The sequence below is a fragment of the Tamandua tetradactyla genome, chromosome 3 (assembly GCF_023851605.1).
Source record: "Tamandua tetradactyla isolate mTamTet1 chromosome 3, mTamTet1.pri, whole genome shotgun sequence".
Taxonomy (NCBI): Eukaryota; Metazoa; Chordata; class Mammalia; order Pilosa; family Myrmecophagidae; genus Tamandua; species Tamandua tetradactyla.
The window spans coordinates 83,196,928-83,223,243 of NC_135329.1; the positions used below are offsets into that span (position 1 = coordinate 83,196,928).

Here is a 26,316-nt window from a genome sequence, read left to right on the forward strand (position 1 = left end):
ATACTAATGTAAGATGTTAAGAACAGGGAATTGGGAATGGTATATGTGGGAACTCTCTATACTATCTTCACAACTTTCTATAAATCTAAAACTGTTCTAAAAGAAAAATTTACTAAAAATATCATTAACTTAATAAAAGCAGAGAAATACTGAGAATAGAATGTAATGGATTTCAGGTTCTATGAAGCAAAAAAGTGTGAAAGAAAACATACTGTTTTAGAGAAGGTGGTCAGAGCAGGTCTCTGACCAGGTGACATTTGAGTCCAGGATTGAAGGAAAGAGGAAGTAAGCTCTAGCACTACTGAAACAAAAGCATTCCAGGTGAACCAAAAAATAAAGGCAAAGACTCTGCAACAGATGTATGCTTGGCATGCTTGAAAAATGGTAAGATCAGTGTGGCTGATGACTGAGGAGTTCAGGGAAATGACCAGGAATGAAATGAAAGGAGAAACCATAGACCATGGTGAGGACTTAAGGCTTCATTGTAAGTGTAATTGACGTGATGTTTAAATTTAAAAAGCCTTGTTCTGGCTCAGAATGGCCAGCACAGGGCAGGATTGGCTCACAACCACTGAGGAGGAGGCTATGGCATGTGTCAGATGAGAATGGTGAAGCAGGGAAGAGCGGTGTGATAATGGGAGAAGGGCCAGATGTGGAATGTGTGAAGGCCAGGGTTTTAGAAGTGTAATCACCTTGTGTGGTAGTTAGATTCAGTTGTCAACTTGGCCAGGTGAAAGCACCTAGTTCTGTTGCTGTGGACATGAGCCAATGGTAGGTGAATCTCATCTGTTGCTAATTACATCCGCAGTCGGCTAGGAGGCGTGTCTGCTGCAATGAGTGACGTTTAACTTAATTGGCTTGTGCTTAAATGAGAGACGCAATGTAGCACAGTCTAGCAGCTCAGCATTCCTCATCACAGCACTTGCAGCTCAGCCCAGGCCTTTGGAGAAGTCACCCCGGGGAAAGTTGTTGGAACCCAGGGGCCTGGAGAGAAGACCAGCAGAGACCATCCTGTGCCTTCCACGTAAGAAAAGAGCCTCAGTGGAAAGTTAGCTGCCTTTCCTCTGAAGAACCAACAAAATAAATCCCCTTTTATCAAAAGCCAATCTGTCTCTGGTGTGTTGCATTCCGGCAGCTAGCAAACTAGAACACATTGATACTGAATTCACCAAGTATAAAAGCAAAAGTAATGGTACAGAGAAAGGCAGTGAGCAGATAGTAAAAGTGTGTGAATGAGGGTGTATTAGTTTGCTAAGCTGCCAGAAGGCAATATACCAGAAATGAAATGGCTTTTAAAAGGGGAATTCAATAAGTCACAAGTTTATGGTTCTAAACCTGAGAAAATATCCAAATTAAGGCCCCAATAAAAGGTTACCTTCACTTAAGTAATACTAATGCCGCCCGGCACACCTATGTCAGCTGGGTAGGCGTGTAGTTGGTTTCTGCTGGTCCCTTGTTCCTGGGCTCCATTGTTTGCAGCCTCTGTTTCCTGTGAGGGTTCCTTACTTGGCATCTGTGGGCTTTCACTTAGCAGCTGTAGGACAAAACTCTGGGTTTTGTCTCCTAACTTAGCATCGTCTGGGCTGGAGGTTTCTTCTCTCAGGTTCTGGCTCTTTCTGTAAGTTCTTGCTTATCATGCAGGCTATTTCTGTCTCAATCTCCAAAATCTACATCTGCTCCCTCTGTTGGCTCTGGCTCTCTCCAAAATGTTTCCATTTTAAAGGAGCCCAGCAAACTAATCAAGACCACCTGGAATGGGCGGAGTCACATCTCTATTTAAATAAAAAGTCACAACTACAACTCGGCAAGTCACATCTCCACGGAGATAATCTGACCAAAGTTCCTGCCCTACAGTATTGGATCAGAATTAAGAGAAATGGCTGCTTCCACAAGTATTGAGTCAGGATTAAAACATGGCTTTTCTGGAGTACATAATGAATTCAAACTGGCAACAAGGGCCTCAGTGAAGGAAGAACTGCAACCAGGAAGGGACAGCAGGAGACTTGCATAGAAGGCATTTACTTCAAAGAATCTAGACGTTGTGTAGAGGAAGGAGAGGCACTGTAATCAACCTAATGCCAAGCAAGGAGAACCACCACACATTCAGGCTTAGTGGATATTATAAGGGATATAGGAAGAAAAAAGATCTTACCAAGTGGCAGAGGAAAAAGTGTCTTCAGGATAAAGTAAGGCTTTCATTAGAACAAGAGAGGAAAAGGAATTTTCATTAAAGAATTGAACAGTATAGAGGACTTTACTAATGAGTAAATTTCAGGCATGGGTAACAAGGGAGTGTTGAGAGAGTGGGTAGATGAAACGATAAAGCAAGCTCTGAGAGAGTCTGCATGAGGCAGGATGAAATTATTCCTGAGGGTCTGTTAGGAGGAAGTGAAAAATCAATTTTGATTATCCCCTTTTATCTGGGACTGGGCTCTTAGACTCTTTAATAGTGGTGAGGCATTATTGAACTCTATGTCCTTCAGAGTTAAATATTATCACTTGAAAGTTACCTGCAAACTTCTGACAGATGAATATCTATTTCCTCAGTCTAGGTCTGTCATTTATAATAACAAAAATTGGTGACATCAATCTCCTAGCTCTGAAATTACAACTGTATGTTCTGAGAGGTCTGGAAAGGTTCTCTGCTATAATGATATTGTCTGGTGTTTGACAGACATCTATTATGTGTCCCTTCAATGCTACCTCCTAGGGAAATATGAAGAACTCTTCATTTACTTTCATTTTTCGTATTTATTTTTATTGTGAAAAAAATTTTAACACAAAATTTGCCATTTTAACCACTTTAAGTATACAATTCAATGGTATTAATTGCACTCACAATGTTGTGCAACAACCATCACAATATATTTTTTAAAATTTTCATCATCGTCAAAAGAAACTCTGCACACATTAAGCCAATAACTTCCCACCCACTTTCCAGCCTCTGGTAATATCTTATCTACTTTCTGTCTCTATGAATTGACTATACTACATGTTTCATGTAAGTGGAATCACACAATGTCCTTTTGTGTATTACTTTATTTCATTCGGCAAAATGTTTTCAAGGTTCATTCATATTGCAGCATTCCTTTTTTATGGCTGAATAATATCCCATTGTATGTACATGCCGCATTCTGTTTATCTATTCACCTATTGATAGAAACTGTGCCGATTTTGCCTTTTGGCTAATGTGAATAATGCTGCCATGAATGTTGGTGTACAAGTAGATGTTTGAGCCCAAGTTTTCAAATCTCTTTAGTTTATATCTAAGGGTGGAATTTTTGGGTCATATGGAAATTTTGTATTTAGCTTTTGAAGGAAGTACCAAGCCATTTCCCAAGGAGTCTGCACCTTTTACATTGCCACCAGCAATGTAGAACAAGTGTTCCATTTTCTTCATCAACACTTGCTATTTTCCTTTTTTTAATATATTAGATGGCTAATATATGAAGAAAAGTGATGTGAAGTGCTGTCTTACTGTGATTTTGATTTGTCTTTCTCTAATGACTAATGATAAGCATCTTCTCATGTGCTTATTGGTCATATGTTTACTCTAACGAATTCAATTTCATATTACAAAGCAACTGCTCATGGTACTGCCTATACACTTGAACTGATATATATGTTAATGCCTACTTTCTACATTGGAGTATATTTTCACACATTTAGAAAGCAATTACAATGAAAAAAACTTCTGTTAATGGTAAACTAGGTAATTCAGAACAATGCTTCCACTGAGAAAAATGGGAAAAGCTGGATATAACAACAACAACTCTTTCAGAAATAAAAAAAAGTTAAACAACCAGTGAAGAATTAGAGTGCCAAGATCTGAAAAGAGAAAAGTCCAGAAAGGTGAATATTTTAGTTTGCTACCTGCTAGAATGCAATATATCAGAAATGGAATGGCTTTTAAAAGGGGAATTTAATAAGTTGCTAGTTTACAGATCTAAGGCCGAGAAATTGTCCCAATTAAAACAAGTCTATAGAAATGTCCAATCTAAGGCATCCAGGGAAAGATACCTTGGTTCAAGAAGGCCGATGAAGTTCCAGGTTTCTCTCTCAAGTGAAAGGGCATATGGCAAACAGTCAGAGCTTCTCTCTCATCTGGAGGGGCACATGGTGAACACAGCATCATCTGCTATCTTCTTCTCCTGGCTTCCTGTTTTATGAAGTTCCCCAGGAGGCATTTTCCTTCTTCATCTCTACTGGCTGGTAAACTCTGCTTCTCATGGCTATGTCATTCTGCTCTATTCTCTCTGAATTGCTCATTCTCCAAATGAGAGATTCTCTCTGATTCCTCTTTTATAGGGCTCCAGAAACTTCTCAAAACCCACCCAAACGGGTGGAGACATGCCATCACCTAATCCAGCTTAACAACCATTCTTGATTAAATCTCATCTCCAAGGAGATGAGCTAATTACAGTTTCAAACATACAGTATGGAATAGGGATTATTCTACTTTTATGAAATGGGATTTTCATTAAAACATGGCTTTTCTAGGGTAAATACATCCTTTCATACCAGCACAGTAAACCTAGCATTTGAGACTATTTAATCTCTAGAAATGCCTGCAAATTCCTGAAGATACAGCTAAGCTATTGAGATACTGAACAAAATGTTTATTGTTGGGACCCTAAAGGACTACTACTCCTGAGAAATGAAGGTAAACAGGAAGTAAATCAACCTGCAAAGATTTGTCAAATACTGAGAGAGGAATTTTGAAATTACCAACTATACTTAAGCAGCTGTTTATTTCTCCTATTAGTTTTGGAATTTCTGGTCTGGATGTGTACATTTTACCATTTCTGGTACTATTAATTTGTTGTTATACATATAAATTTCCATCCACTATCATAGTCCTTCAGCCTAAAGGACTTTCTTTAAACTTTCTGTAGTGCAGGTTTGCTAATTGCAATAAATTTTCTCAGCTATTCTTTGTCTATAAACATCTTTATTTCATCTTCATTGTTGAAAGATATTTTTATCAAGTACAGAATTCTGAGCTGATGGGTGAATTCTCCTTCAGTATTTTAGAAATTTTGCTCAATTATCTTCTGTATTTTATGTTTTCTAAAGAGAAGACTGTTGTAATTCTCAACTCTGTTCCACTGTACATAATATTTCTGTTTCATTATTATGACTTGAAGATTGTTTCTATATCCTTAGTTCACAACATTTTGACTGTTTTCTTCTTTTGAAAGATTTCTTCTTAAATAATCCTGCTTGGAGAACTCAGCACATCTTGGACCTGTGATTTGTTACATTTATTACTTTTGGAAAATCTTCCTTCTTTATATTCTGACCTATTATGTATATTTTAGACCATTTGATGATGTCCCAAAACTCCTGGATGCCCTAATCTGATTTTCTCACTCTTTTTTCTCTTTGTGTTTCAGTTTGAATAATTTCTATTAACCGATCTTCAATTTCACTGGCCCTTTATTTATCTATGTACAGTCTGCCAGGAAACCCATCAAGGAAATTCTTCATCTCTGATTACTATAAATATAATAATATTATATATTATAAATATATACTATATACTTATAGTATTTAAATTTGACTTATTTTTATAGTTTTCATATCACTCTTCAAAATCCCCACTCTATATGCATTTTGTCCACTTTTTCCATTAGATACTTTAGTAAATTTATCATAGTTATTTTAAGTTCTCTGTCTGATAATTCAAGCTTCTGAGTCATCTCTGTGTCTGGTTCTGTTTATTGCTTTATCTCTTAACAATGAGTCATTTTTCCCTGATTTTCTTTGTGTCTACCTTTAATGCTGGACACATGTGTGGAACTGAATTACATTAGTAATTGAATTACATTAATTATTGGAAAAACTACATTAATTATTCTATTAGGTTATTAGCATGGTCAGTTGAGTTAACATAGGCAATAGTTGACCTGGATTTTGTCATTTCTCTTCTTACTTTTAACTCACCACAGTCCTCAAATTCCTCCAATGTTAGGCTTTCATTACTTTTATGCTGAATGTGTGCCTTGGGTGCTCAGTTTTTTGTCAATGTTACTACCCTCAGCTTGCAAAAGTATTCTTTTCTACTCTTGATCTTCCCTCAGCCTTAGTCTGCTGTTGCACGTTACTTGGTGCTAGACACTTTCTGGGGACAGGAGCAGTGATGGTAGTACTTGCTTTCCTTATGCAACTAGGCCTGGTGGTTTTGACTATGTCAGTATTCTTTCCACTCACCTTCATGACAGCCAAATTATTCATGTATTTGGAGTGAATCCTGGACAGGAGACTGTTTCTTGCCCCTTTCCAAGTGGTGGCAGAGCTCACTGTGGCAGGATCTGGGTCAAAAGAGTTTCCTTGCCCCTCCCCCAGGGTGTCTTCCATTTTTTTTTTTTTTTTTTTTTTTTTTTTAAAGGAAAGACAGAGAGAAGGAAGGAAGGATAGAAGGAAGGAAAGAAGGAAGAAAGGGAAACATTTTTAAACATTTTCTTGTTTTATTGTATTCTGTTTCTCCGTTTTTGTTACATGGGCTGGGGCCGGGAATCGAACCGAGGTCCTCCGGCATAGCAGGCAAGCACTTTGCCCGCTGAGCCACCGCGGCCCGCCCGTGTCTTCCATTTATATCTTCCCACGAGAAAAAGTGGATGGTCTTGTGGAGCCTATGGGCAGGAGGCTTTTCTGTTCCTCTGCCAGTATCTTGAGAATGTTGTTTTGCCTGAGAAGACGTTCTGAGGCAGTGGTCAATCCTCCATGCCTATCTCCCTGTGACAGCCAAGAATCACCTTCACATGTGTTTCACTGTAAAGTTTTCTCTAGATCTCTTTCTAAGCTCTCAATGTTTCCTGTGAGCCTAGTTGATCCCAAGGAAAAGCCATTGCACAAGATTGAAACTTTCCTTGAGGCAAATATTCTAATTATTCCAGATACATTAACAGGTAGATTATCTTTAAGAAAATGGTAAGATTTACTGATTTATTCTTATCTTCATTGTGGTGGCATCTTTTCCTACTTTACTTGCCAAAGAGAAAGAGTTCTCATGTCCTATCACTTCTTGGAAGGTCTTGTCATTCTTTGTAATTCAATTTACTTGGTTTCTTTGTGTCCTTAGCTCTCTGGTTCAGGGAAAATTATGATTTTACAGATTATCCAGATTTGTCTTGTTGTTAAGATGGGGATGACATTTTCTTACAGCTACATATAAGCAGAAACAAGACTTCCCCAACTCGAAGTTAGGTTAGAAGAAAATACAAAGAATAAAATATGAAAAAAGAGAGGGTAAAAGACCTAGGGTATCTAGGGGACATAATGGGGACATGCAAGTATAATTAAACACCTAGTAGGAAAGGCAAATGAAAATGGGGAGGACAGAAAATTTGAAGAGATAATTGTTAACAACATTTCCAAAGCTACGAAAAGAAACCAAGCCAATAATTTAAAAATCCCATGTATTCATGAGGTTGAGTTACATTATGTGCTACAGAAATTTAGGTTCTGGACCAAATAAACCTTTCTCCCTTTGGTCTCAAAGATTAGATGAAGTTCTGAAATATAGACAATGTCTTCCTTATGAAATAGAGTCAATAGGCTACTCTGAAGGTCACTCTTACTCAAGCTTCGCTTAGACATTGCTACCTATCGTAACTTGTCAAACCCCGACCAAAACCATTCCAGTCAATCCTAAAGAACACCTATAGGGTAATATATAAGATTCTACAAAGGGGCGGGCCGCGGTGGCTCAGCGGGCAAAGTGCTTGCCTGCTATGCCGGAGGACCTCGGTTCGATTCCCGGCCCCAGCCCATGTAACAAAAAACGGAGAAACAGAATACAATAAAACAAGAAAATGTTTAAAAATGTTTCCCTTTCTTCCTTCCTTCCTTCCTTCTCTCTGTCTTTCCTAATAAAAAAAAAAAAAAAAAAAAAAAGATTCTACAAAGGTTTCATGTACTAGGATAACTTTCCAGAAACCTCCAGATGGGTCTCTGGACCAGATAATTCCTGAAACCTAGAGAGACCAGCCTTTCCAGAGCATCAGCCAGTTTCATTCCCCTACCCTTTATTATCAACAGCCCCTTCCAACACGAAGAATTAGAAGGGGTAGTTCTTTGCCCAAATACCCCTACAGAATGAGAGAAAGATCAAAGGTGATGGTGGAGTTATACAGAGGAGGTAGTGTTTAAGAAATAAATATGATTCTAAATCATTATATCGATCTTTCTTTTAGTTTCCAGTATCTTAGAACAGCAAGAAGTAAAAACCTAAAATGGTGGAATTGTAAGCCATGCCAAACTCTGAAATCTGTTCTACAACAAATTGTTGTGCTGTGCTTTGAAATGTATTGCTTTTTTGTATATATATTATTTTTCACAAATAGAAGAAAAAAGTGGATTGTGATGATAAAAAAAAATATTCCTTCTAGCCTCTAATATTCTGGAGCAGTTAGAAGGAAAAATCTGAGATGATGGAATGGTAGACCATGACAAACTCTGGAATCTGTCCTGTAACTACTTATTGAAGATTGCTTTGAAAATTATTATTTTCCTTTCTTTGTTTGTATATATGTTATGTTATAAAGTTAAAAAAATGTTTATTGAAAGACATTCAGGAATACCTGAATAAAAATGAAGGCATACCAAAAAAAAAAAAAAAAAACCAACAACACACACACACACACAAAACAGAATGGTGTCACTGAAAATCGTGAAGTAAGGACCTCTGAAAATTCACCCTTCTTTAAAATAAAGAAAGGCAAAAATGTGCAGAATCAACATTTAAACAATTCTAACACAGTCAATGGCTTTCTTCATTCCAAGGGGATGTTTATTAAGAAAAATATGTGAATCTCAGTAAGAACCATGAACTTCATGGTGTTTAAACTTGCCCTAATGCTATCCCCTATTCTCCAGCTCAGAGGGAGCCTTGAAAAATAGCAACACACATTATTGATGAAGTTTTTCAGCCCTGGAGGGAACAAAATGGAACTGGGGCTGTTTCAAAGCCTCATTGCTAAATAATTGTAATTACTTGGCCTGGATGATGGTTCCATTGAGGACCCCAATTACAAGGCTTACTTGCAGCTCTCATTCAGTGTGAATAGTCTCCATGCCAAACTAAGTTTGATGAAGGCAATGGTAGGTAGTGTAATTACCTTGTAACTGCATGAAGTTATGGGTGATAAGTTAAGGGAGAAGAAATAGACTAACCAACAACTTAAAGGAAAAGCTGTGAATGAAGTACCTGTGGAGTCTTTTGTTCCTAAGAATCTAGAAGGACATCTGCATTCACAAGGCTGCAAGCAAGATCAGGAAAGATCTGAGAAGGCCCTGTGATCATAACTCTGGAAGACTTTAGTGCTTTGTCCTGGCAGGAAGTGAAGGATAAGTCAGAGTTATAAAATACTTGAGCATTGAGGACCTGTTCTAATATACCCATAGCAAAAACTGGGATATTTACGGGTTGTGAGCATTCATGAAATCTCTATTCAACCATAAACTGATCACTGACCCACCAAAGTATAGATGTCAGTGACTTCACACAAGAATATGGACTTTAGATAATTACTCCACAAGTTACTAAGCAAACAAGCAAGAAGTACAATAGATAGTAATAGTAGCAAACACTAGGGAGAGTGTATTGCTAGGGTTGCCACATTATATCATTTTATTAAAAAATGACCAAAAAAGGAGGAAATATTCATCTCATGACAGTCCTCATTTCTATAACAGGTCATGTGGTCATAGTTCATATTTATCACTACCTTTTTTCTCCTACACACTCCATGTTCCTTTTACCCTCAGCAAGCACTTCAGCTGGTCATAGTTCATTGTTGGATAGAGTGACCTAACCTTTCATTTCTGAAGTTTCTCATCTATTGGTAGTCCTGTTTGGATTGGGTTGCTGCGGTTTCCCATTGACTTTAAATCACAGGACATGTTATTACTAATAGAGACCCTAGGGATCTCCTCTATTCCAGGAAAACTCTTCTTACCTCCACTGCAGTCTTATTTCTCCCTGATAGTCAGGGTCAATCACCACAGACAGTACAGTTATCACATTCCTTGCCTGTTGATTCAGTGGCATGAGAAGCACAAAGTGGCCAGGTGGCAGTCTTAACTTCAAGTTCAACAGAATCATTGTTCTGTCTCTTGGTAGGACTACTCCTCCTTTTGAAACTAAGACCTGTAGACCAGCAGAGCTTAAGGTTTCAGGGACAGGAAGCAAAAATTTTCCTAGAGAATTGCTAAGGGTGATAGTGAGTTGTGCCACTCCCATTTCCACCCCTTGATTCCTAGACACATGAATCCTGGTTATCGGAGAGACAACATCATAGAGTGGATGCTGATCCAGAGCATACACAGCCTCCTGGAGAACATTACCCTAGCCCTGCAAGGTATTGTCACCTAGTTGACACCATAATTGGGTCTTCAAAAGGCCATTCCACCTTTCTATCAACCCAGCTGCCTCTGGAAGACGGGGAACATGGTAAGACCAGAGAATTCCATGAGCATATGCTCATTCCCACACTTCATTTGCTGTGAAGAGGATTCCTTGATCAGGAACAATGCTGTGTGGAATACCATGATGGTGGATAAAGCATTCTATAAGTCCACTTATGGAAATTTTTGAAGAAGCACTGAGTACAGAGAATGCAACCCATATCCAGAGTATATGTCTATTCCAATTAGAACAAATCACTGCCCCTTATATGATGGGAGTAGGCCAATGTAATCAACCTGCCACGGTAGCAGGCTGATCATATAGGGGAATGATGGCATATCAGGGATTAAGTATGGGTTTCTGCTGCTGGCAGATTGGGAATTCAGCAATGGCCCTAGCCAGCTCGATGGTGAGTGGAATTCCATGTTGGTGAGCCCATGCATGATCTCCATCCTTACCACCAAGCCCACTTTGTTCATGAGCCCATTGGGCAATGGCAGGAATGACTGAGGAAAGCAGATGACTTGTGTCCACAGGATGGGTCATCTTATCCACTTGATTATCAAAGCTTTCCTCTTTTTTAAAGTCACCCTCTGGTGAGCATTCACAGAGGGCACAAATTTCTTCACGTTCTTTGCCTACTTAGAAAGTTTTGTCCACATACCTCTTCCCCAGACTTCCTTGTCACTAATTTTCCAATCACACTCCTTTCAAGTCCTTGACCATTCAGCCAAACCATTTGCAACAACCTATGAATCAGTATATAAATACACCTCTGGCCGGTTCTCCTTCCAAGCAAAATGAACAACCAAGTACATTCCTTGAAGTTCTGCCCACTGAGAGGATTTCCCCTCACCACTTTCCTTTCAGGACATTCCAGAATGGGGTTGTTGTTCTATGGCTGTCCACTTCTGGGTGGTTCCTGCATATTGTGCAGAACCATCTGTAAACCAGGCCCAAGTTTTGTCTTCCTCAGTCAACTGACTGTAAGGAGCTCCCCAAGAGGCCATAGCTCTGGTGTGGGAAAGAAAAGGTAAAATGGCAGGAGTCAGGACCATCAGGATTTGGGCTACTTCCTCATGTAACATACTTAGCCTTCATGATCTGCACGAGCCTTATCTGTAATATACCATTTCTATTTTATGATGGACTACTGCTATGCATGCCCAACATTATGGCTTTGTGGGTCAGACAACACCTAGCTCATGACAGGCCACTCAGATGTCATGGTAATTTGGTGTCCCATGGATAAATGTTCAATCTCTATTAAAGCCCAGTAGCAGATTAAAAGCTGTTCTCAAAAGAATAGTTATCTGCAGTGGATGGTAATACTTTCCTCCAAAATCCTTACGGTCTGCACTGTGATTCTCCTATAGGGACCTGCCAAAGGGTCTAGACAGCAACCCTATTTGTCAATGACACTTCCAGCACTATTGGATCTGCTAGATTATATGGCCCAAGTAGCATAGCAGTTTACACAGCAGCCTGGACCTGTCGCAGGGCCTCCTTTTGTTCTGTTGCCCACTCAAAACTAGCAGTTTTTCTGACCACTCATAAATGGGCAGAAGTAGCACACCCAAATGAGGAATATGTTGTTTCCGAAATCCAAAGAGGCTAATAGGCATTGTGCCTCTTATTTGGTCATAGAAGGTGCCAGATGCAACAGCTTATCTTTCACCTAAGGAGGGATATCTTAATATGCCCCACAGCACTGGACACCTAGCATTGTCACTGAGGTGGAAGGCCCCTGTATTACTGTTGTATTTGCCTCCCATCCCCTGACCCACAAATGCCTTGCCAGTGAGTCTAGAGCAGCTGCTACTTCATGCCGACTAGGTCCAAACAGCATGATATTATCAATATAACGGATCAGTCTTGTGGGAGGGAGAAACAATCAAAGTCCCTGAGGACAAGATTGTGACATGGGGCTGGAGAGTTGATATACCCCTGAGGCAGGATAGTGAAAGTATATTGCTGGCCTTGTTAACTGAATGCAAACTTTCTGGTGATGTGTACTGAATGCTATTGAGAAAAAAAGCATTTTCTAGATCATTAGCTGCGTACCAGATACAAGGAGATGTGTTGATTTGCTTAAGCAATGATATCACATCTGAAACAGAGGTTGCACTTGAAGTCACTACTGGTTAAGTTTACAATAATCCACTGTCACCCTTCAAATCCCATCTGTTTTCTGCAAAAGCCAAATAGGAGAGTTGAATCGGTATGTAGTGGGAATCACTCCCCTGTATCCTTCAAGTCTTTAAGAGTGGCAGTAATCTCTGCAATTTCTCCAGGAATCTGGTTTTGCTTCTGTTTCACTATTTTGCTAGGTAATGGAAGTTCTAGAGGCTTCCACTTGACCTTTTTTTTTTTTTTTTTTTTTTTTTTTTACCGTAATAGCCCTCACTCCAGAAGTTAGAGAACCAATGTGGGGATTCTGCCAGTTGCTGAGTATGATTGCTTCAATTTTGCATTCTAGAACTGGGGAAATGACCATAAAATGGATCTGGGGACCCACTGGACACACTGTGAGATAGATATGAGCTAAAACTCCATCAATCACCTGACCTCTACAAACCTCTATTCTGACTAGTAGACCAGAGTGACGCTTTGGATCTCCTGGAATTAGTGACACTTCTGAGCCAGTGTCTAATAATCACCCAAACATCTGATCATTCCCTTTTCCACAGTTCACAGTCACCCTGGTAAAAAGCCAAAGGTCTCTTTGGGGAAAGCTGGGAGGAAGGTTAACAGTGTAAATTTGGAGCATGTACAAGGGTCTTTCCTCATGGCTACCTGACCCTCCCCTCATTTGTGGGGCTCTGGATCTGTAAACTGTTTCAAGTCTAAGAATTGATCAAGGGGCCATGACTCTCTGTTTTTGCAATTTAAGTTAGACTTTTGAAACTTCTATTCACTTGACCTAGAATCATTCTGCTTATACAGCTCAAACAAGAATTTAGCAGATTGTACAACTATTTTACTTCTAGGTGCTCCATGATCTAATCAATGCCACACGTCTCTGCAAGTCAAATTATTTTGACTGTTGCTTTGAGTCTGCTGTCCATTATTGTTGCCATGCCCACCTGGTCTGTGGTGATTAACTGTCACTAGATGGCTTCTGCCAACTTGGGATATGATCAACCCCACTGTGTTTAAGGATTCCAGCTCAGTGATAGCAGTTTCCATAGTAATATCTGACCTACAAAGAAGGGAGACTACAGAGCTCTTCCAGGAGGATGGAGTTAATCTCATGAAATTATTTCTCAAGGTTCTGGTGAAAGATGTGTCCTCTGAATATTCCTGTGGGGTGTGAGCAGATTTTCCAAGATAAATCCACTCTAGCATTCTCATCTCTAAGCCTCTGAATCCTCTCATCTACATTATACCTGGGCAGTCCTGGCATTTTGACCTCAGGTAATGTTGGCCACCTTTTGATCCACATTTCAGCCAACCATCCAAACAAACTGTTAATGCCCTTTCTAATTCCACTGACCTACAACACTGAATGCAGAATCACTGCTTAATGGGCCCATATCAATAAATCCAGCTTGATTCAACTTTATATTCCTTCCACCATTTTCCCTCACCCTTAATATCTATTCTCACACATATTCCCCTGATTTCTTTCTATATAGATTGGAAGACTCATACAGTTCTTTTGAAGAATAACCTTCCTCCTCATGGGTCACACTTTGTACCTCACCTTTCAGGGCCTATTGGAACTTTCGTCTAGTTATGGGTCTTGAAGAAAAGATGGGCAGTGGGGGTGAGTCATGAAAATAAACAGATATGTCTTTCAAGCCAATTATTTCAGGGCATTCTGTTGCAGTTTCATCTGGTGAAACAGGATTAGTCACTCAAGACAGAGGAGTGAAGGCTGTTTCCCCAGGGCAGTGTTATAAGTTTGGCAGGCACTGAAGGGTTAATCTCTTTAGGTGGAGATTGGATGACAGACTCCTCTGGCAAGACTGGAGGCTGGGAAGCTGTTTCCTTAAGGCAGTCCGGAGGTCTTTCCTCATGGCAGGTAGGAGATTGGATGGCTATTTCTTAAAGACAGTCCATTGCAGGTCTACCTAGCAAAGTCTTAGCAGATTCCAGGGATTCCATGTCTCCATTGCTGTCATTATTAAGCCATATGTCCCCATCCCAGTTTCAGGGCCCCATTCTTTTCTAATAAAAACCTTTACTTTAACAGTGGACACCCTGAAAGTTTGAGATTTTAGTATATGTTGTTAATCTGCTACTTACACAATGAGGTTTTGTGTTCCTTTTTAGAGATTTCAAGTCTACAATCACAAGAAATAAGATTTCCTTTCAGGGCACACATGGAAACTTTTACATCTTTCTTGTGGTGCTTAAGTTGCAGATTTGAAGCCTTCAGCTCATCCCTTCCCTCATAACTATATCTAGCATATCTAACAACAGCCAGTCAACATCATTATACCTCTCAAATCCACAAAACTCTGTTAGGGTGTCAAAAACTCTCTCGCCCAGAACCTTGCTTCATATAAGTGTACAATTAGCAGAATCAAAGGGCGATATTTTGTGTATCTCTCTTGACAACTCACCCCACATACTGTCAGTGCCATTTTGATTACGGGAAACAGTTATTAGTGTCTTTCATTCTAATCAGAGTAGAAACCAATTGTAAAAACCCATTTTTAAGATTCTGTTTCTCAAGAACCACTCCCGCTATCAAGCTGTATTAGTTAGGGTTCTCTAGATAAACAGAACCAATAAGAATTATCTGCAAATATGACATTTATAAAGGTGTCTCATGCAACTTTGGGAATGGAAGAGTCCAAAATCCAAAGGAAAGGTTGTGAAGCTGGCAGCTCCAATGATGGGTCTCAACAAAGTTCATAGGAGAGCCTCACTGGCTGAAGAAGCAGTCAGAAAGTCCCTCTTCTCCCTTAAAAAAAAGAAATGCTTCAACTGATTGATTTATCTTGTATGTGGGAAACATTCCCTTAGTTGATTGCAGATGCAATTAGCTACAGCTGCAACTAACTGAGTGACAATTTAATAAACCAGCCTTCTGTTTTTTCAAACAACTAGGAAATATCTTTGCAGCAATGGGTAGGCCAGTACTTGCCTTATCAGACAACTGGGCACCATCCCCTGGTCAACTTGACACCAGAACTCAACCATCACTGATACTTTGCTTGAAAAACTAAAGAAAAGTATAAGAATGATGGTTCACTAAATAAAGGCTATCAGTAAAGACATAGAAACTTATAATAAAGAGCTGAACGGAAATTCTGAAGTTGAAAAATACAACAACTGAAATGATAATTCACTAGAGTAGATCAATAGCAGATTTGAGCCAGCAAATGAATCAGTGAACTTGAAGGCAGGTCACTTGAAATTTTCTAGACTGAACAACAGAAAGTAAAAAAGAGGAAAAATGAACAGTTTCAGATATTTTTGAGACATGCTCAAGCATGCCAACATACACATAAAGAGCACCCAAGACAGATAGGAGAGTAAGAAGCAATAAAGAATGAAAACTGTCAAATTTTAGGAAAAATATTAATCTATGCATCTAAAACTCAATGATCTCCAAATAGGATAAACTCAAAGAGATTCCACATTTAGGTACATCATAATAAACTGAATATTTTTCAGTTTGTTTAGACAAAGAATTCTGAAATCTGCAATAGTAAAGCAACTCATCATGTATAAAGGTTATGCAGTAAGATCAATAGGATGTTTCTCATTAGAAATAATGAAAACAGTGGAATGACATTCAAACTGCTGAAATTGAAAACTGTTGATCATGAATTATATAAATAGCAAGCAATTCACAAATTTTTAAAAATTGATTTTGTCCACGAAGAACTCTCCTATAAGAAATACTAAAAGAATAGACAAACTAGACAAGAAGATTCACAAGGAAATAGAGACTTGAACATTATTAGCCATTGGATAAAATAGATACCTGTAGGGTACTTCATACAAAGCCACAGAAAACGCATACTTTACAAGTGTTCATGAAACATAATCTAGCACACGTTCCAGTCCTTCAAACAAGTCTCAATAGATTTAAAAGGCTTGAAATCATACGGAGGACCACCCTCTTTGTATCCTCTGGTCAGAGGTATATCCTTTTCAACCACCCATGGAACATTCACCAAGATAAATCATATCCTGGTTCATAAAACAAACCTTAATAATGTTAAAATAATTTGAAATAATACAGAACAAATTTTTTGCAGAGTCAATTTAGAAATCAAAAGTAGAAAACAATGGACCATTTCCAAATGCTTGCAAATTAAATATTACACTTCTAACTAGTCCATGGGTTTAGGAAGAAATCTCAAAGGAAATAAAATACACATAAAGAAAGAAGAAAATAATGTTTGACCAGAATTTGCGGGAAGCAGCTAAAGCTGTGCTAAAAGGGAACCTTATATCACTAAATTATTACTTTATAAAAGAAGGAAGAAATCAAATAAAATCTTATGCCCTTAGTTTTAACTCAAGAAAAAGAAGAGGCATAAAACACACAAAAACTTTGAAGGATAATAAATACAAATGGAAAGGAATGAAACTGAAAACAGGAAAAAAAATCAGATTAAATCAGTAAAAAAAAGTTTGTTCTAAAAATTGAAAAATGATAAATGCTAGCAATATTTACAAAGATAAAAATAAGAGAAAACACAAATCACCAATACTAGGCATGAAACAAGGAAATACCACAACACATCCGATAGCCATTAAAATGTAATAAGAAAATACTTTGAAATTTAAGTTCATGAATTTGGCACTCAGAAGAAATGGGCCAATTCATCCCAAACCACAAACTACCTAAACTCCACCAAGATGAGATAGATAACTTAAATTGTACTGCAGCTGTCAAATATACTGAATATGTAATTAAAAATTTGCTTCCCCCTCAAAAAAATTCTCTAGGTCCAGATGATTTCACTGTGGAATTTTAACAAACAATTAAAAAGCAAGTACAAAATCAAACAGCTAATATCATACATAATAATAATAAAGACTTAATAATGGTGGCTCAGCAGGCAGAATTCTCACCTGCCATGCTGGAGAACCAGGTTCGTTTCCCTGTGCCTGCCCATGCAAAAATAAATAAATAAATAAATAAATAAATAAATAAATAAAATAAAGGCTTAATACTTTATCTCTAATACCAGGAAGAAAGCAAACTGGCAGTTCTTACCATTGCAATAAGGCACAGGAAATAAATGAACCTAGAGCACAGCATAAAGAAAGGAAAAGAAATAATACTCCTTATTTGCAGATAACACAATTGACAATGTAGCAAATGCCAAGGAATCTACAAATAAACTCCTAGAAATAATGCACAGGATTATTAATATCTCAAGATACAAGATCAACACAGAAGCATCAATTGCATTGCTATATACTCACAACGAACAAGTGGAAACTCATACAAAAATGCAATACAAATTATTATTGCTCCAAAGAAAATGAAATACTTAGGTACAAATACAGCACATGTATAGGATATGTACAATGAGAATTTAAAAATCGTGATGAAAGAAATCAAAGAGGCCTAAATAGCTCTTGAAACATAGCGTTCCAGGATTGGAAGACTCAACACAGTGAAAAGATCAGTTTTCCCTAAATTGATACATAGGCTTAACACATTCCTGTCAAAATTCAGCAAGGCTTTTCTGTAAACTTAGACAAACTTGTTTGAAAATTTGCATAAAATTTACGTAAACTTGTAAAAATCTTTTACCACCTTAGAATAGAGCTGGTTCTTTACAACCCTACGATAGAGTTGAAAAAGAATAAAGTAATGGGAGTCATAATATTATAACTTACTATAAGGCTGTAGTAATCAAGAAAATGATATTAGCAGAAAGACAGACATAGATCAATGGAACAGAATAGAAAACCCAGAAATAAACCCACCCTAAATGTCACATTAACTTTTGACAAACGAGCAAAAGTGATGGGTGGATTCAATGAATGAATGAAAGCCTTATTCCAATAAATGAAGCTGGAGTAAATCTATAGGCAGAAAAGAATATCTAAATCTCAAATCTTATTCAAAAATTAATGAAAACTGATCATAGCAGTAAAGATAAAACCATAAAACTTTCAGAATAAAACACAGATAATTCTGGATTTACAACAAATTCACTGTACATAAAAGGAAAAAAAATTGGTAAATTGGACTTCATCAAAATTTTAAAAATTTGCTCTGAGGAAGATCCTACTAAGGGGATAAATGTACAAATTATAGACTGGCAGAAATATTTGAAAGTCACATATATGAGAAAGGACTTGTATTTAGAATATAAAAGATATCTCAAAATTCAGCAGTAAAATAAAAACAATACAGAAGAAAGTGGGTAAAGAAATACATAGACATTTCACTGAAAAGAATATAATAATGCCAGAATAGCAATGAAAAAATGTTCAACAACATTAACCATTATGGAAATACACAATAAATCAAATAAGATATTTCTGCATACTTATTGGAATGACTAAAATAAAAAAAAATAGTGATGATACAAAATACTTGTGAGGATGCAGAGAAAATAGAATTCTCTTTCATAGTTGGTGGAATGTAAAAGGGTATAGCCACTCTGGAAAACAATCTGACAGTTCCTTCAAAGTTAAAAATGGACTCTCTGTATGACCTGGCAATTTTGCTGTTCTGTATATATCCTAAAGAACTTATTTTCAGGCAGAAACTTTTACACAAAAGTTCATAGCAGTTTTATTCATAATAGCTCCACACTGGCAACTACCCAAATGTCCTTCAGTGGGTTAATGGCTAAAGAAAATGTAGTATATTCACATAACAGAATGCTACTCAGCCATAAAAAGAAACAAACTATTGACACATGCAACTACATGAGTGAACCTAGTGGAAGTTATATGAATGAAAAAAAATCAGTTTCAAAAGAATACATATTTCATGAGTCAATCTGTGCAATGTTCATGAAATAACCGAAATGCGGATACAGACAAAAGGATTGTGGTTGTCAGGAATTAGGGATGGAGGGCAGGTGGGCTAGCTAGAGATGGCATGAAAGAGTATTGTGGTAACTTTATAGTTAAGCATCTTGATTACTGTGGTGGTGACATAAAGCTACACGTGATAAAATTGCACAGAGCTATGCACACTCATCCACAATTTAGTGCATGTACAATTGGTGAAATCTGAATAAGCCTGAAGGATTGCATTAATGCTGATTTCCTGATTTTGATATTGTCCAAGATGGAAACATTGGGGTAGTGAAGTGAAAGGTGAATGGGAGTCTTTGGCTATCCCTTCCCTGTGGATATTTATTTCAAATTAAAAAGTGTTTGAAAAATGTAAAACAGGTCATAGTAGCAGATCACTCTTAAGGGTTTTTACTACACTGTTCCACTGATTGTATGACTATTGTCATTCAAATTTTTTAATATGTGAGGAAGTGTTGATTTCATTTAAGTTTTGTGCATTCTATTCTTTTCTACAATGGATCAGAACATGAGGGTAGGAAAAATGCTACAGCATTGGTCTGTTATCTCATTTTAAATCTGGCTACAGTTAAGCATCTGTTAGAGTTAAGCCACATCTTAACTTCTGACAACCTCTACCCTATTTCCATATCTGTAGTTTTGTTATTTAATGAACATTGTACATATGGGTTCATGAAATATGCATTCTTTTGAGATGGACTTTTTTCATTCACATAACTTATACAAGGTTCATCTATGTAGTTTCATATATCAATAGCTTGTTCCTTGTTATAGTTGAATAGAATTCTATGATGTTAATATACTACAGTTTGGCCATTAATCTACTTTTATGGATAAAATCTCTCATGGATCCCAAAAGCAAGAAAACACAGGATTTTATTCATTTAAATTCTTCTCAAAGAATTGATTCCTTCAGCCTGTGAGGTGCTATTTTAGCACTCATCTTAATGTCAATTATATTCACTTCCCCTAGTCTGTTGCCAGTTTATTTCTTAGTAGAAAGTTCTGATGTTTGAGGTTTGTCCAATTATGCTATTTAATACTTTGCTTTCATTGTCTACAGACTTCTGACTGAAATTTCATCTTTCAGCCTCTTTGATTTGTTAACTTAATTCAGTCTACCTAATATCAGGAGGAGATACTGGGAGTAATGGAGAATGCATGTTTCAAGGTCAGACAGAGAAATGTCCCTAATTAACTGTGAAATTTTGGTGATGGCGTCCTTAATTTCACCAAGCTTCAGTATATTTATCTGCAAAGGGACACAATCATTCATGCCAGCAGAGAGGATTAAATGAGATAGTGTTTGGAAACCAGTGACATGCATATTCAAATCTGATATGCCTTCAGCATCCCCATCTCTCCGTCAATAATCAATATTGTCCAAGTAAGTTATCATCTATGGAAATAGAGGAAATCATATTGAGAAATTGACATTAGACAGAATTTTTTGAACAACACCTTAGGACACTGAACTTCATCACCTTGCAAAGGGATAACTATTCTGTTCAGGAGAGGGATGAAGCAAAGCTATAATGAGTCTGGACTATAGGGCCATAGGTGGAGGGAGTGCTACTTGTTGGAGACCTACTCAATTCCAGGTACATTATCATAGTACTCTCTGCAACCCAGAGGGGGGTGTGTGTGTGTGTGTGTGTGTGTGTGTGTGTGTGTGTGTGTGTGTGTGTGTGCAAACACTCAGGAGCACAGAGATGCCCAAATTCTAAGAATTAGTGCATCATTAACTGTTGCCACATAACAAGCCTCCCCCAAACTCAAAAGCTTAAAACTCAAAGACTGTGTCCCTCAAGTTTACAAGTTGGCTTCATGGGTCAACTGGTCTTATGTGTAGGTGCTCATTTGTAGGTTAGGTGCAGGACTCTGCTGCTCTTTGATAGCGTCTGTGGATCAGCTGGCTGCAGGCTGCTCTAGAGTAGACTCCACTGGGACAGCTGGTTTCTTCTCCTTGGGCTCCCACATGACAGATTTCTCATTGCCCTCTGGAAGGCTTGTTCAGGCATGTTCTCAGGTGGCCTGGGCAGTTATCCTGTTTGTAGCTTTAGTTTATTTTGCTTTGTCTTTAAAAAGCAACAATAAAGGAAGAAGAGAGAAGTGAAATTCACTTTGTCCAGACTCTCCTTGTGTCAAATTTTCTACTATGCTGTTTGTAAAAGCAACAAACTGGCTATGTGTACAATCAGAAAATTAAGGGATCATAAAGTCATATGGGTGAACCTGAAGATACACTGAGATTGTTTACATGATTGGTCCACCACAGTTCTTAAGTAGAGAAAGTGAAACCCATTGCATCCACAACCTATACGTAGTATACACACAGCAGCCTGCTTTAAATATGCTCTACGATGGATGGTTATGTACTTATAAAACACAGAAATTGAAGACCATTTATATTCACAACAGAAGTGAGTTGCTGGGAACTGAACCCATCAGAAGGAGGAAGGATTGGAAATGTGACTCAGACTGGCTGAGAAGCCAAGAAGGACTGTGTGCCCCACTTTTCTGCTGTGTCCGAGACTGCAGCATGAATGTAGAATCCTAGATATAATTTAATTTTTCTTATTTCCCTGAAATACATTACACTAATCCCAGGTGTCTTAAAACACATATGCATCTTAAAGACCATCTAGGAAATCTACAACTCAAGTAAGAATGAAACCCACACTTGATATTCACAAGAGAGAGCCTGATGAGCAAATGGCATTAACTGAATTCCTTTAGACATGTCAAAAGACATCTTGTCTCTCAGGTAGATAAAAATTAATGAGACATCCAGGATGCTTTTATCTAATTTAGTTCATGTAGAACTGGTGGGATCTTCATGGGGACTGTAATATTTAAAGTTACATTTCATTACTCAGCCTTGTAGAGGGTCTGAAAATTACATTTGCTTAATTCCACAGCTATGAATATTGGCTCCAATTGACTTTGAAAACTTAAAATATCTTGCTTCATTTTCTTCAGCACTTGACTTTGCAACAAATAAGTGGTAAAAGAACCAGGACCCCTAGTAATAGAAACCAGGTCTGGTGTGGACACATTTCTTCTCTGAATCCTCAGAGCCTAATTTCTGAGCAGCCTTACCTTATGGTAGTTCAATCCACAAAGGGGACTTTTGTTCCTGAAATTTATTTCTTGCCTTGAAGTGATTTAAGACTTGCAAAAAGGTCTTTTCCTTAGAGAGAATGGAAAGGCGTCCAGTTTTCAACACACAGTCAAGCAAGGTTTATGAACTCAAAATCTGAGGCAGACATTGTGACAGAGCTAGAGTTTGAAAATGACTGGGGCATGTTTCTACTCATGCCAACATCTAGTGTAGGATTCAGGTGCGCTCACTGATACGTACAGTGGAACTCTAGGAACACAATGGGACAGGTGGTAGGAAAAGCAGCTCTACCCTCTTTCTAGTGCTTTTCCCTTTATACTTCTCCTAGTGAAAAATACCATCCTTCAGATCCTCAATCACAGGACAGGATAGGGCAGGTAAGTCCATGAGCTCAGCAGACAGCTGTTGGGAGCCATAGAATCTCTCACTTACCCCTGTACCTTTTCACTGCTATTTATGGTTAGAAACACTTCCCCTGCATTTTTCACTCAAAAATTCCCCTCCTCTTTTTTTTTTTTTTTTCTTGTAGCTAAGGGAATGATATGATGCTATTGGTGTGGAAAACAGCTTGTAATGTCCAGTTGTATTGCATTTTTAAAAATTTTTATTTCCCTCTTATTTTATTCTATGTTTCTAACTCAGGACACTGCCCAGAATAGACATAATAAATACAAGTAAAGGAATTAATGGATTCATTAATAACAAAAATATGGTCTCCATAATTCTCTTCTTTGTACAGCTCCTTTCTGGGCCCCTTCAAAGATCTGTTTCCTCTCATAAAAGCTTCTCAACTTCCAAACCACCTCCAGAATCCTTGTGGGGTAAAGATGACAGGGAAGAGGTTTTGACTTGCAGATTAAGCTTTACTGAGAATGGGTTCCATCACTCCCTTCTCTCTTTCCGGCAATCAGCATCTGGGGCTATTCTCTTCTGGAGACTGCAGCTCTCGTCAACAGGCCGGTGTCCAGCACATTTCTGTAGCTGGTACCCACTCAGGGCTCAGCTCCTTGGGGTTTTGGTAGACCTGGGTGAGCACTGAGCTCTGGGCCACAGAAAACAGACTAATCCCTCTGCTCTACACTGGAGGACAGGTAGGAGGAGGTCAGAACTTCTGCAGTGAGCCAAGAGTTTTTATTTCCTTCTCTCTTCTTGGATGGATAGACCCAGAGTTGGAAGATGTAAGAAGTCCTTAGAAGGCCCATTAGTTTGTGGCAGAAACAATACTGAGAACCAAACCTCCCTTCTGCATCCTGAATCACAGCTTCTGAATTAAAAGTTAGAACAAGGGTCAAGAGCAGAGTCTGACAATTGTAGAAGTTACCAGGACTGGACCTCTGGGGGCTGTGGATAGTCAGCGTGTCCATGTTAACCCTAATCCTGTGGTGATAAAAGTGGTTTCAGACATGATGTGGGCTGGCATGAGCCTAAGTGCATACACACACTTGCGCATGCTCACACACACACACACACACACACACACACACACACACACACACACGGTGGTGATTGCTCGTGGCCTGGGGGACATTTTAAAATCCAATTTGTCTCCAACCCCGCAGTCCAGACAAGGAGTTCTGAGATCACAGCAGATGTGACTGGAGTCCTGGGGCTGCCGGTGCCTGTGTCCTCACACAACCTGTACCTCCTACCTCCTGCTCTGCTTCCAGGAATGAGTCATCTGCAGCAGGCGGCTGAGAGGGTACACAGAGGAGAGAAATTGAGAAAAACCTGCCTCGGGGGATAAATGTTAAATTAAAATCCACCCAGAATAGGCTCCAGAATCTGCGTGGGCAAGTGCCAGCTTTCGGATTTTGTATGCAAGGGGCCTTTTTCTGTGCCACGGTGCTGCACCCGACACCTATGTTAAATCCATCCCAAATCCTCCCGGCACAGGGGCCACTACTAAACATACAGCTGAGTCTCCCTTAGTGTTAAAGGAACAGCAAGCCCCTCCCAGACCGGTACATCCAGCTCCCCTGCAGGGCGCTTGGGCACAAAAGGTAGCATATTGCAAGCGAGCTCCAGGCTGATGCTCAAGAGAGCAGCTCTGGTTGGCCTTTGTAGGGGCTGGGTGCCCTGCCTGGGGTTGGGCTCTTGACACATTATAATTCACTTATCACAGCCACACGTGGCAGGATAGGTGATTATAGCTCTATTTTATTGTCGTGTTTTGCATGGGTAGGCAGCAGAATCAAACCCAGGTCTCTGGCATGGCAGGCGGGAATTCTGCCACTGAGCCACCATCTAACTGCCCTATAGCTGTATTTTAAAGCTGAAGAAGCTGAAGCAATTTGATGATTTAGAAACGTCAAATTACTTGCCCAAGGCCAAACAGCTAATTAAAGGTCACAGCAAAGTTGGAGGCCAAAGCTAGTGACACCTATGATGTTCATTGACCCCAACTACTGAATTCTGCCTGCCTTCCGTAAGACAAGGAGGGGCACCTGGGCTTGGGAAGGTGTGAGGAATGGCACATATCTACTTCACTTGACAACAGTCTGACACACACACTTCCCATTTGGCAGAAATGATGAAGGATTTCTTTTGTTTGCATGGCAGCTTAGAAAACATTTGAGGAAAATAAGTGTTGCTCAACTTCTGGATGAAAGGAAAGAAGATAGTACCACACTGGCTAAAGGTAGGTGTAGATGATGGAGTTATCTATAGAGTGCGAAGAGCATAGATACAAAAACTCAAAAATGGACAGCACAATAATACCTAATTGTAAAGTAATCATGTTAAAACACTGAATGAAGCTGCATCTGAGCTATAGGGTTTTTTTTTTTTTTACTATTATTACTACTTTTATTTCTTTTCTCTATATTAACATTTTATATCTTTTTCTGTTGTGTTGCTAGTTCCTCTAAACTGATGCAAATGTACTAGGAAACGATGATCATGCATCTATGTGATGATGTTAAGAATTACTGAGTGCATATGTAGAATGGTATGATTTCTAAATGTTGTGTTAATTTTTTTTTCTTTCCATTAATAAAAAAAAAAATCAAAAAAAAAAAATCCCACAGATTCAATGAAGTCCATGCACACTGTTCCTGACCTTTACTGAGAAGAGCCAGAGGTCACATCACCAAATCGGTATTGCTAAAGCCGGTATCATCCAGCCAAGAAGAGTGATGCCATAGAGCACAACAGCTTTCAGAGTTTCTCTCCATGCGCAACATACTATTCATCCTGCAAGATGATATAGCCCATGCTCTGACACCTTTCCTAATGGCCATTTGTCATTCATTTTTTGGGCACAACAATTAAATCCTGTTTCCTCCTTGGCAGAATTCACCAGTGGTTGAATCTTGCTGGGGATTGCAGAAACATGGTACGTATTTGCTCTCTCAGACTCCCTTGCAGCTTAGGTTTGGGTACCTGATACAGGCTTTGCCAGTCACATAGTATGCTCCCATGCACCCCCACATGACTTTAACTTAAGATTAATTGAGTCAGGAGGGAATGCCGAGGAGTTGGTTCTGGCTGTGGGAACAATGGCAATTAAATAGGGTGACTTGCATACTTGTGTTAGTGTAATCTGTGGTTGTTTACTCTGCTTTATCTTCAGAGCCTATGACAGTTTCCACCCATAGTGGGGAGCCAATTACATTTTGCTGAATGTGTGGATGAATGAATAAATGAATTAGTGAAGCTTGCAATACCTGGTGGATGTGCACCATGGTGTACCTTCTCAGACTAGTTGTAAGGCATGGTAAGGCAGTGTTCCTGAAGCTTCATCTTGAACATTCCAATTCTCTAGTCCAGATAGCCATTCTGAGAGCCACCAAAATTTTTTAGC

The 26,316-nt window shown here is 38.7% G+C and overlaps 1 long non-coding RNA gene across 1 annotated transcript in view; it reads left to right on the plus strand.

Moving 5' to 3' along the window:
- Window positions 1-25,843, plus strand: part of LOC143676195 (uncharacterized) — a 264,759-nt gene extending 238,916 nt beyond the window's left edge. The window contains exons 2-3 of the long non-coding RNA XR_013171898.1: window positions 25,074-25,152; window positions 25,541-25,843. This is a non-coding gene — a long non-coding RNA (uncharacterized LOC143676195). The remainder of the gene's footprint in view (window positions 1-25,073; window positions 25,153-25,540) is intronic.
- The last annotated feature ends 473 nt before the right edge of the window (window positions 25,844-26,316 follow it).